The sequence below is a fragment of the Chrysochloris asiatica genome, unplaced genomic scaffold (assembly GCF_000296735.1).
Source record: "Chrysochloris asiatica unplaced genomic scaffold, ChrAsi1.0 scaffold00003, whole genome shotgun sequence".
NCBI lineage: Eukaryota > Metazoa > Chordata > Mammalia > Afrosoricida > Chrysochloridae > Chrysochloris > Chrysochloris asiatica.
Window position 1 is genome coordinate 26,562,455 of NW_006408521.1, and position 9,070 is coordinate 26,571,524.

Genomic DNA, 9,070 nt, shown 5'->3' on the forward strand with positions numbered 1-9,070 from the left:
TTTCTACTCCCGTAAAGATTTACACCCTCGGAAACCCTGTACAGGGTCGCTATGGGTCGGAACCGACTCGACGGCACTTAACAACAACAACAACAAATCTTTAATGGTTGGTGCATACATTTGAAAAATAGTGGCATTAACTGATCTTCCTTGTAGATATGGACATTATCCTATTACAGATAGCATTGTACTGTAAGACAGATCTTGAAATGCTCGTTTTGACAATGAATGCAATGGCTTTTTTTCTTGTTGTTCTCGGCATAGTAAACAATATGATTGTCAAATTCAAAATGGCCAATGCCAACCCATTTCAGCTCACTAATGCCTAGAATATCGATGTTTATGTGTTCCAGTTCGTTGTAGATGACTTCCAATTTTCCTAGAGTTATTCTTCATACATGCTATGTTCTATTAATGGATGTTTGCAGCGTTTCTTCTCCTTTTGAATTGTGCCCACCAGCAAATGAAGATTCCAAAAGCTTAACTCCATCCACATCATTAATGTCAACTCTATTTTGAGAAGGTAACTTTCCCAGTCGTATTTTGAGTGGCTTCCTAACTGAGGGGCTCATCTTCCATACTGTATCAGATGAAATTCCACAGTCATTCATAAGGTTTTCAGTGACTTACTATTCAGAAATGATTTGTCTCTCCTTATTCTGTCTTCTTAGTCTGGAAGCTTTGCTGAAACCTGGCCACCATGGGTGACCTGCTGACATTGGAAATACCACAACACACAAGCCACCAGAGTCCACCAAACTCACAGACGAGTGGTCGTCTATGGTCCTGGAGTGCAGCAGTGCCCTCCCCACATTTCAGGGCATTGCTGGGAGTACATGAGTGGATTGTACAATTACATCCTGTGTTGTTCATGTTCATGTAGAGTAAATTTCTTAGTGGTAGTAGTGGTTGTAGTGGTTGCGTGCTGTCGAGGCAGTTTTGACTCATAATGATGCTGTATAGGGCGTCCAAGGCTGTAAATCTTTATAGGAGAAGAAAGCCTCATCATTATCCCTCAGAGAGGCTTGTGGATTCAAACTGCTGACCTTGCAGTAGGCAGTCCAAGGAGCAGCCACTACGCCAGCAGGGCCCCTTTAGATTTCCTAGTAGGTCTGCAGTCTATATTTCACTAGGTAGTACTGTATTACTTTCAGAAGTGTCAGAGTATTTGCATTCCTTAGGTTAGGAATAAACGCCTGTTTTTCCATGTTTTAGGACATCAGAAGCTATTGTAACTTTTGACATTTAAATGAGTAAGCATCTAAACCTGGTGTACAGATTGCACAAATAAAGTAACGTTTGAACTGTTGCAATCCTTCAATATGACAAATGTTTAAAGATTAGGAAACTAGGTAAAATACTGAGTTAATAGTTAGCAGGAAATGTTTCAACAACTTGATCAGTCACACACAGTGCAGGAATCTGCAAGCACTGTGTTGCACTTGTTCAAAAATCTAAGAAAACTCTTTAGTATTTCAGCAGAGAAGTCCACTTAGGAAGGAAAACTAAAATATCAGTGAATGGTTCTGCTCTTTGTTATTTTCCAAAAGGTTGAGGGAAGAAAGAACTGAATGATCTGCTCCAATTACGTGCAACTAAGGAACAGTTGCAAGAATTTTACCGGAAGCTTAGAAATCAATTTTCTTAGAGTTGTAAAAAGGGCAAGTTGTAGACAATTCTCCTCCCCCTTCAGTTCAATCCAGTCCAATAACGTCTATTTCCAGTTAATAATTATTTTAATAGTGCACACACAGACAATCAACTTGTTTAAGAAAAAGAGACTAGAAAGAAGGCCTGATTGTTTGCTTAGTTAAATAAATGCAACCTTTCTTATGTGTGAGAATGACCAAAAATTGCTTTGTGATAGCACTTAATGTTGTTGTTGTTGTTAAGTTCCGTCAAGTTGGTTCTGACCCATAGCGTCCCTGAACAGGCTGTAAATCTTTACGGGAGCAGAAAGCCTCATCTTTCTCCTGCGGAGCAGCTGGTAGTTTCGAACTGCTGACCTTGTGGTTCGCAGCCCAATTCGTAACCACTACACCACCTGGTGTCTCTTCAAATCATATAAATCTTTTTGCCTTTTACTAAAGATTTCTGTGGAGAGGAACACATTGCGTTTTCAAATAGCACTTAACACATACCATTTTATTTAAATGTTGTTATTGTTACATGCCTTTGAGTCAATTCTGACTCCTAGAAACTCTGTAAAGGTTTTCTGAGGAGTGGCTGGTAGATGTGACACACTGACCTTGGGGTTAGAAGTCCAGTGCTTATCGTACCATGCCACACCAGCACTTGGTATTCTTCTTCTTCAGCTGGATTATAGGTTCACCAATAATTCATTTTATTATTATGTTTCAAAACTTTGACATACATTTCATGCTTGGTATCAAGTATTACACAATAAAAAAATTTTTTTTAGGATAGCCTAAAAATCTTTACCAAACCTCAAAAATAATAAAATGTAAAATTCAAGAGGAAAAAAATGAATTCTTTTCTAAGCATATTTATGGGTAACTTCCATCTGACCTGCTGATCTTAGTTTATTGGTCCTGCAGCCACGTGAGTCAGAAACTTGTAGCCTGATATCTGACCGGTGAACTTGGGACTTGTCCCTTCTATAGCTGTGAGTCAGTTCCTTGCTAGAACCTCTCTTTATATGTACATATATAAGCAACACTTGTTTGGCTTCTTTAGAGAACCCAGCCTAAGACACATACCATGTCCTTTTAGGATATCCTGAACGAGTGGTAGATGTCCTCTGCCGACGAATTCATCACCCTGATCAATCAGAGCTTCCTTCACTGCTTCATATCCATGTAAGACCACGGTGAGCCGGGATCCAAGGTACAGGCTATAAACAGGGCCATACACTGCAGCCAGCTGGAAGAGATGTGCACAGATGTGTGAGTGCTACTGTAAAATCTCTCAGTTGGAGTCTGTGAGTAGAGATTTAAGGACTAATTTTACATGTGACTCAGCCTTTGCTTCAACAAGTGCATTTTAAGGATTTAACCAAAGAGGAGTCCTGATGTGGTGCTGTAATAAGCCACAAGGTCAGCAGTTCAAACCCACCAGCTGCTCCTTGGAAACCCTCTAAAGGGTCACTGTGAGTTGGAACTGACTCGATGACACTTAACAACAACTACATCGTGGATTCATTCTTTCCTTCACTTATATAATACAATACTTCAACAAATATTTACTATGCAATGAGAAGTTGGATAATATGAAGAATATGGCATCAGGAATGGAAGAAGACTCATTAACAACGTGCTATATATTCCTAGTGTGGTGCTGTAGGATAAGCACTGGACTGTGAATCACAGATTGGTGGTTCAAATCCACCAGCTGCTCCTCAGAAACAGGGATGCTATGAGTTGGAACCAACTCGACAGCACTTAACAACAAGATACAGAGGATACAACCTTGCATGCTAAAAGTGAAAAAGGCTTTAAGCACTTATTGATGAAGATCAAAGACTACAGTTTTCAATATGCATTGTACCTCAATATAAAGAAAACCCAAATCCTCACAACTGACCCAATAAACAACATCATAATAAACAACGGGAGAAAAGATTGAAGTTGTCAAGGATTTCATTTTACTTAAATCCACAATCAACACCCATGGAAGCAGTGGTCAAGCAATCCAATGATGTACTACACTGGGCAAACCTGCTACAAAAGATTTCTTTAAAGTGCTAAAAAGGAAAGACGTCACTTTGAGAACTAAGGTGGTCTTGACTCAAGTCATAGTATTTTCAATGGCCTCTTACACATATGAAATCTGGACAATAAATAAGAAATACCAGAGAAGAATTGTTGCCTTTAAATTATGGTACTGGAGAATATTAAATGTACCATGGACTGTCAGAGTGTACTAATCTGTGTTGGAAGCAGTGCAGCCAGAATGCTCCTTAGTACCATTGGCGAGATTTCATCTCACGTACATCATACATGTTATCAGAAGGGACCAGTCCCTGGAGAAAGACATCATGCTTGGTAAAGTAGATGCCCAGCGAAACAGTGGAAGGTGCTCAACAAAACGGACTGACGCAGTGGGTGTAACAGTGGGCTCAAACACAGCATTGATTGCGGAGCCAAGTAAAATGAAATACTTGACTGCTTCAATCTTTTCTCCATTTCTCATGATGTTGCTTATTGGTCCAATTGTGAGGATGTGAGGGTGGCACAGGACTGCGCAGTATTTTGTTCTGTTGTTTATATGAGTCAGAACGAACTCGACAGCATCTAAAAACAACATACTGTGTCAGACACTGTGCAAAACCCTCATGCAGTTTAGAGTTTAGTGAAAGTGACAGGCAAACAAACTATACTTCCAGTGCAAATTGAGCATAATTTTATTAAAGAAAAGGAAATTTTGTTGGATGATAATGGGAGAACTTAAGAAAATAACTGGGCCAGGAAAAGCATCTGCGAGAAGACAACATTTAAGTTAAAATTAAAGATGAAGAGAAAGTAGCCAGGATCAGGGCTTGGTAGAGAAATAGCTCCCTTTGAGAACAGTCACATAGGATGAAATCCATATATTGGTGTGTTGCTTATGTGTTGCTGTGATGCTGGAAGCTACGCCATAGGTATTTTAAATACTAGCAGGGTCACCAACAGTGGACAAGTTTCAGTTGAGCTTCCAGATGAAGACAGACTAGGAAGAAGGAGAGATGGACTACTTCCAAATATTTGGTCACTGGAAACTTTATAAATAGCAGTGGAACACTATCAGCACCAGAATACTGAATATTGAAGCATGATGAAGAGCTCCAGAATATTGTCAGATATTGTGCCGGAAGATGAGCCCCTCAGGTTTGAAGGCACTCAAAATACACTGGGGAAGAGCTGCCTTCTTCAAGACTAGATGACCAGATGATGCATATGGAGTAAAGCCTGAGGATATTCATTTGCTGAGAGGGCAAAACTCAAAATGAAGAGAAACTGCTGAAAATATCCATTAATAATCAGAACATGGAATATATGAAGTATGAAACTAGGAAAATTGGAAGTTAACAAAAATGAAACGGAACACATAAACATTGATATTCTAAGCATCAGTGAGCTGAAATTGACTGGTATTGGCCATTTTGAATCTGACAACCACATGTTTTACTATGCCAGGAATGACAAATTGAGGAGGAATGGCTCAGCAAAAATGAGCTTTCATCATGAAAAAGAATATATCAAGATCTGTCTTGAAGTACAATGCTGTCTCTTATAAGATAATATCCATACACCTACAAGAGAGACAAGTTAATACCACTATTACTCAAATTTGTGCACCAATCACTAAAGCCAGTGATGATGAAATTGAAGAATTCTGCCAACTTCTTCAGTCTGAAATTGATCAAACATGCAATCAAGATGTAGTGATCATTACTGGTGATTGGAATGCAAAGATTTGAAACAAACAGGAAGGATCAGTAGTTGCAAAATCTGGCCTTGTTGATAGAAACAATGCTGGAGATCACATGATAGAATTTTGCAAGACCGATGAATTCTTCATTGCAAATACCTTTTTGTAAACAACATAAAAGATGACTATACACATGGACATCATCAGATGGAACTCACATATATCAAATTGACTACAGCTGTTGAAAGAGATTATGGAAAAGTTCCATGTCACCAGCCAAAACAATTGGACTGACAGGGGCAGAATGTGGAACACACCATAAATGGCTCATATGCAAATTCAGACTGAAGAGGAAGAAAATTAAAACAAGTTCACAAGAGCCAAAATATGACATTCAATATATCCCACCTGAATTTAGAGATCACCTAAAGAACAGATTTGATGCATTAAACACTAATGACTGAAGACCAGAGGAATTGTAGGATGAAATCAAGAACATCATACAGGAAGGAAGCAAAAGGTCATTAAGAAGACAAGAAAAAAGAAAAAGACTAAAATGGATGTCAGAAAAGACTCTGAAATTTACTATTCAGTGTAGAGACGCTAAAGCAAATAGAAGAAATTAGGAGGTCAAAGAGCTGAATGGAATATTTCAAAAAAGCAGCTCAAGAAGACAAAGTCAAATATCATAAAGAAATGTGCAAAGACCTGGAGTTAGGAAACCAAAAAGCAAGAAAATGTTCAGCATCCATCAAGCTGAGAGAACTGAAGAAAAAACTCACAATAATGTAGGATTCCATGGGCAAAGTATTGAATGATGCAGAAAGCATCAAAAGAAAATAGAAGGAAAAAAAGAAAGAAAGAAAGAAAATGGAAGGAATCCACAGAATCACTATACCAGAAAGAGATGTTCAATGTTCAACCATTTGAAAAGGTAGCATATGATCAAGAGCCAATGATCCTAAAGGAAGAAGTCCAAGGTGCGTGGAAGGCATTCACAATGAACAACACGCTGGGAATTGATGGAATACAAACTAAAATCTTGCAGCAAACTGATGCAGCACTGGAGGCACTCATTCACTTATGCCAAGCAATTTGGATGACAGCTACCTGGCCAACTGACAGGATGAGATCCATATTTGTGCCCATTCCAAAGAGAGGTGACTCAAAGGAATGTGAAAATCATTGGACAATATCATTAATATCCCATGCAAGCAAAATTTTGCTAAAGGTAATTAAAAAATGACTGGAACCATACATTGACAGAGAACTTCCAGAGGTTCAAGCTGATTCAGAAGAGGGCATGGAACTAGGGCTATCATTGTTGACATCAGATGGATCTTGGCTGAAAGCAGAGAATACCAGAAAGATATTTACCTATGCATTATTGACTATGCAAAGACTTTTGATTGTGTGGATCATGACTATGGACAGTATTGTGGAGAATGAGTATTCCGGAACACTTAATTGTGTTTATGAGGAACCTGTACATTGACCAAGAGGCAATTGTTTGAACAGAACAAGGGAGCACCGAGTGGTTTAAAAATAGGAAAGGTGTGTACCATCTTTGTATTCTTTCACCATACATATTCAATCTGTATGCTGAGTAAATAATCTGAGAAATTTGATTATATAAAGAAAAATATGGCATCAGGACTAGAAGTAGACTCTGTGATATGCAGATGATACAACCTTGATTGCTGAAAGCGAAGAGCACTTAAAATACTTACTGATGAAGATCAAAGACCACAGCTTTTGCAATGGGTTGTACTTCAGTGTAAAGAAAACAAAATTCTCACCAATGGATCAATAAATAACATTATGATAAATGGAGAAAAGATTGAAGTTGTCACAGACTTCATTTGGCTTGGATTAATCATCAACACTCATGGAAGCAGCAGTCAAGATATCAAACGATGTACTGCATTAAGCAAATCTACTGCATGAGACCTCTTTAAAGTTTAAGAGCAAAGATGTCAGTTTGAGGACTAAGGTGTGCCTGACCCAAGCCATGGTATTTTTAATAACCTCATATGCATGCAAAAGTTGGACAGTGAATAAGGAAGACCATAGAAGAATTGATGCATTTGAGTTATGGTGTTGGAGAAGAATATTAAAAGAACCATAGACTGCCAAAAGAACCAACCAATAGGTGTTGGAAGAAGCCAGGATGGCCAGACTTCATCTCTCATACTTGGGACATATTATCAGGAGGGAGCAGTCCCTGGAGAAGGACATCATGCTTGTTAAAATGAAGGATGGGAGAAAAAGAGGAAGACCCCCCAAAGAGATGGATTGGCACAGTGGGAGCAGTAATGGGATCAAATATAGCAACGATTATGAGGTTGGCACAGGACCGGACAGTGATTCGTTCTGTTGTACATAAGGTCGCTATGAGTCAGTGCCGACTAGATGGCGTGTATCAACAGCAAGTGTTTCCCAAGAGGGAAAATAGAGAATTAAAATAGCCAATCATTGGGGGAGATGACTTTTTATCCATGTAATAGGATCCAAAGCAGCTATTTGAAATTAGCTGCAAGAAGACACAAAATGGTAAGAAAACATGTCAAAGTTCTAAATAAATTGTGAAAAAATAAATTATGTATAAATATCTGTTTGTATATTATGAGCACAACTTTTTATAATTTTTTATTGTCTCTAAGAGGCTTTTATTTTTGCCTCCCTGAATTTTCCCTTTACCTTTCTCTTCCTTCTGTCTTTTTTCCTCTTTCCATCTTAATCAATTTTCATTTAAATGATGGAAATATTTGTGACTTTGGTCTCCTTTATTCTATCCCAGAAAAATGAAACTACTTTCTCTGTTTTAAGTGTCTCTACATTCTTGGTGGGAAACCTCTGGGACTTCATCTTTCAATCTTATCCTTAGGCATTGACCTCCTTCCCTATTTCACCGAGATGCCAGAAACAACCAGAATTTCCATACGCTAATACCATAGCTTCTAAACTTTTACTTGAGCCGTGCTCAAGTATGTTGTTTTCACTCCTGTTAATATGAACTAACTCGCCATGCTCTTAAAAAGAGGCCAACTCCCCACTCCTTTGGTTGTTGTTAAGTGCCATTGAGTCGGTTCTGATTCATAGAGACCTTGTATGGGTTTTCCAAAGAGAGGCTGGTGATTTTGAACCACCAGCCTTGTGGTTAGAACTGACCTTGGGGTCCAGCACATTAACCCACAGTGCCACACTGGAACATTTGTGTGTGTGTGCACCGGCTCTTGGTGTGGTGCTGCAGGTTAATGCGCTGGACCACAAGGTCAGTTTGAACCACAAGGTCGCAGTTCAAGCTCACCAGCCACTCCTCGGAAACCCTATACAGGGTAACTAGGAGTCGGAATCCACTCGACAACATTAAGAACAACAATGCTGGCTTCTACCCTCTTCCAGCTACTGTGACATGACACTTCTTTACAGAAAAATCCTTGAAACTGGTCTATAGCTGCTAGCTCAGATCTCTCCCCTTCACTGTCTTTTGAAATCATACCAGCCCAATTGTTCAAACCACTCCACAGCAATTTCTTTTATGAGGATCACTGAAAAGTGATGTCCAAGGTATGAGAGATGAAGTCTGGCCATCCTGGCTTCCAGGGAGCACTCTGGCTGCACTTCTTCCAACACAGATCTGTTTGTTCTTTCAGCAGTCCATGGCATTTTCAATATTCTCCTCCAACACCATAACTCA

At 39.1% G+C, this 9,070-nt stretch overlaps 1 pseudogene; it reads right to left on the bottom strand.

Annotated features, from left to right (window-relative positions):
• Positions 1-9,070, bottom strand: part of LOC102823745 — a 37,789-nt pseudogene that overhangs the window by 13,777 nt on the left and 14,942 nt on the right.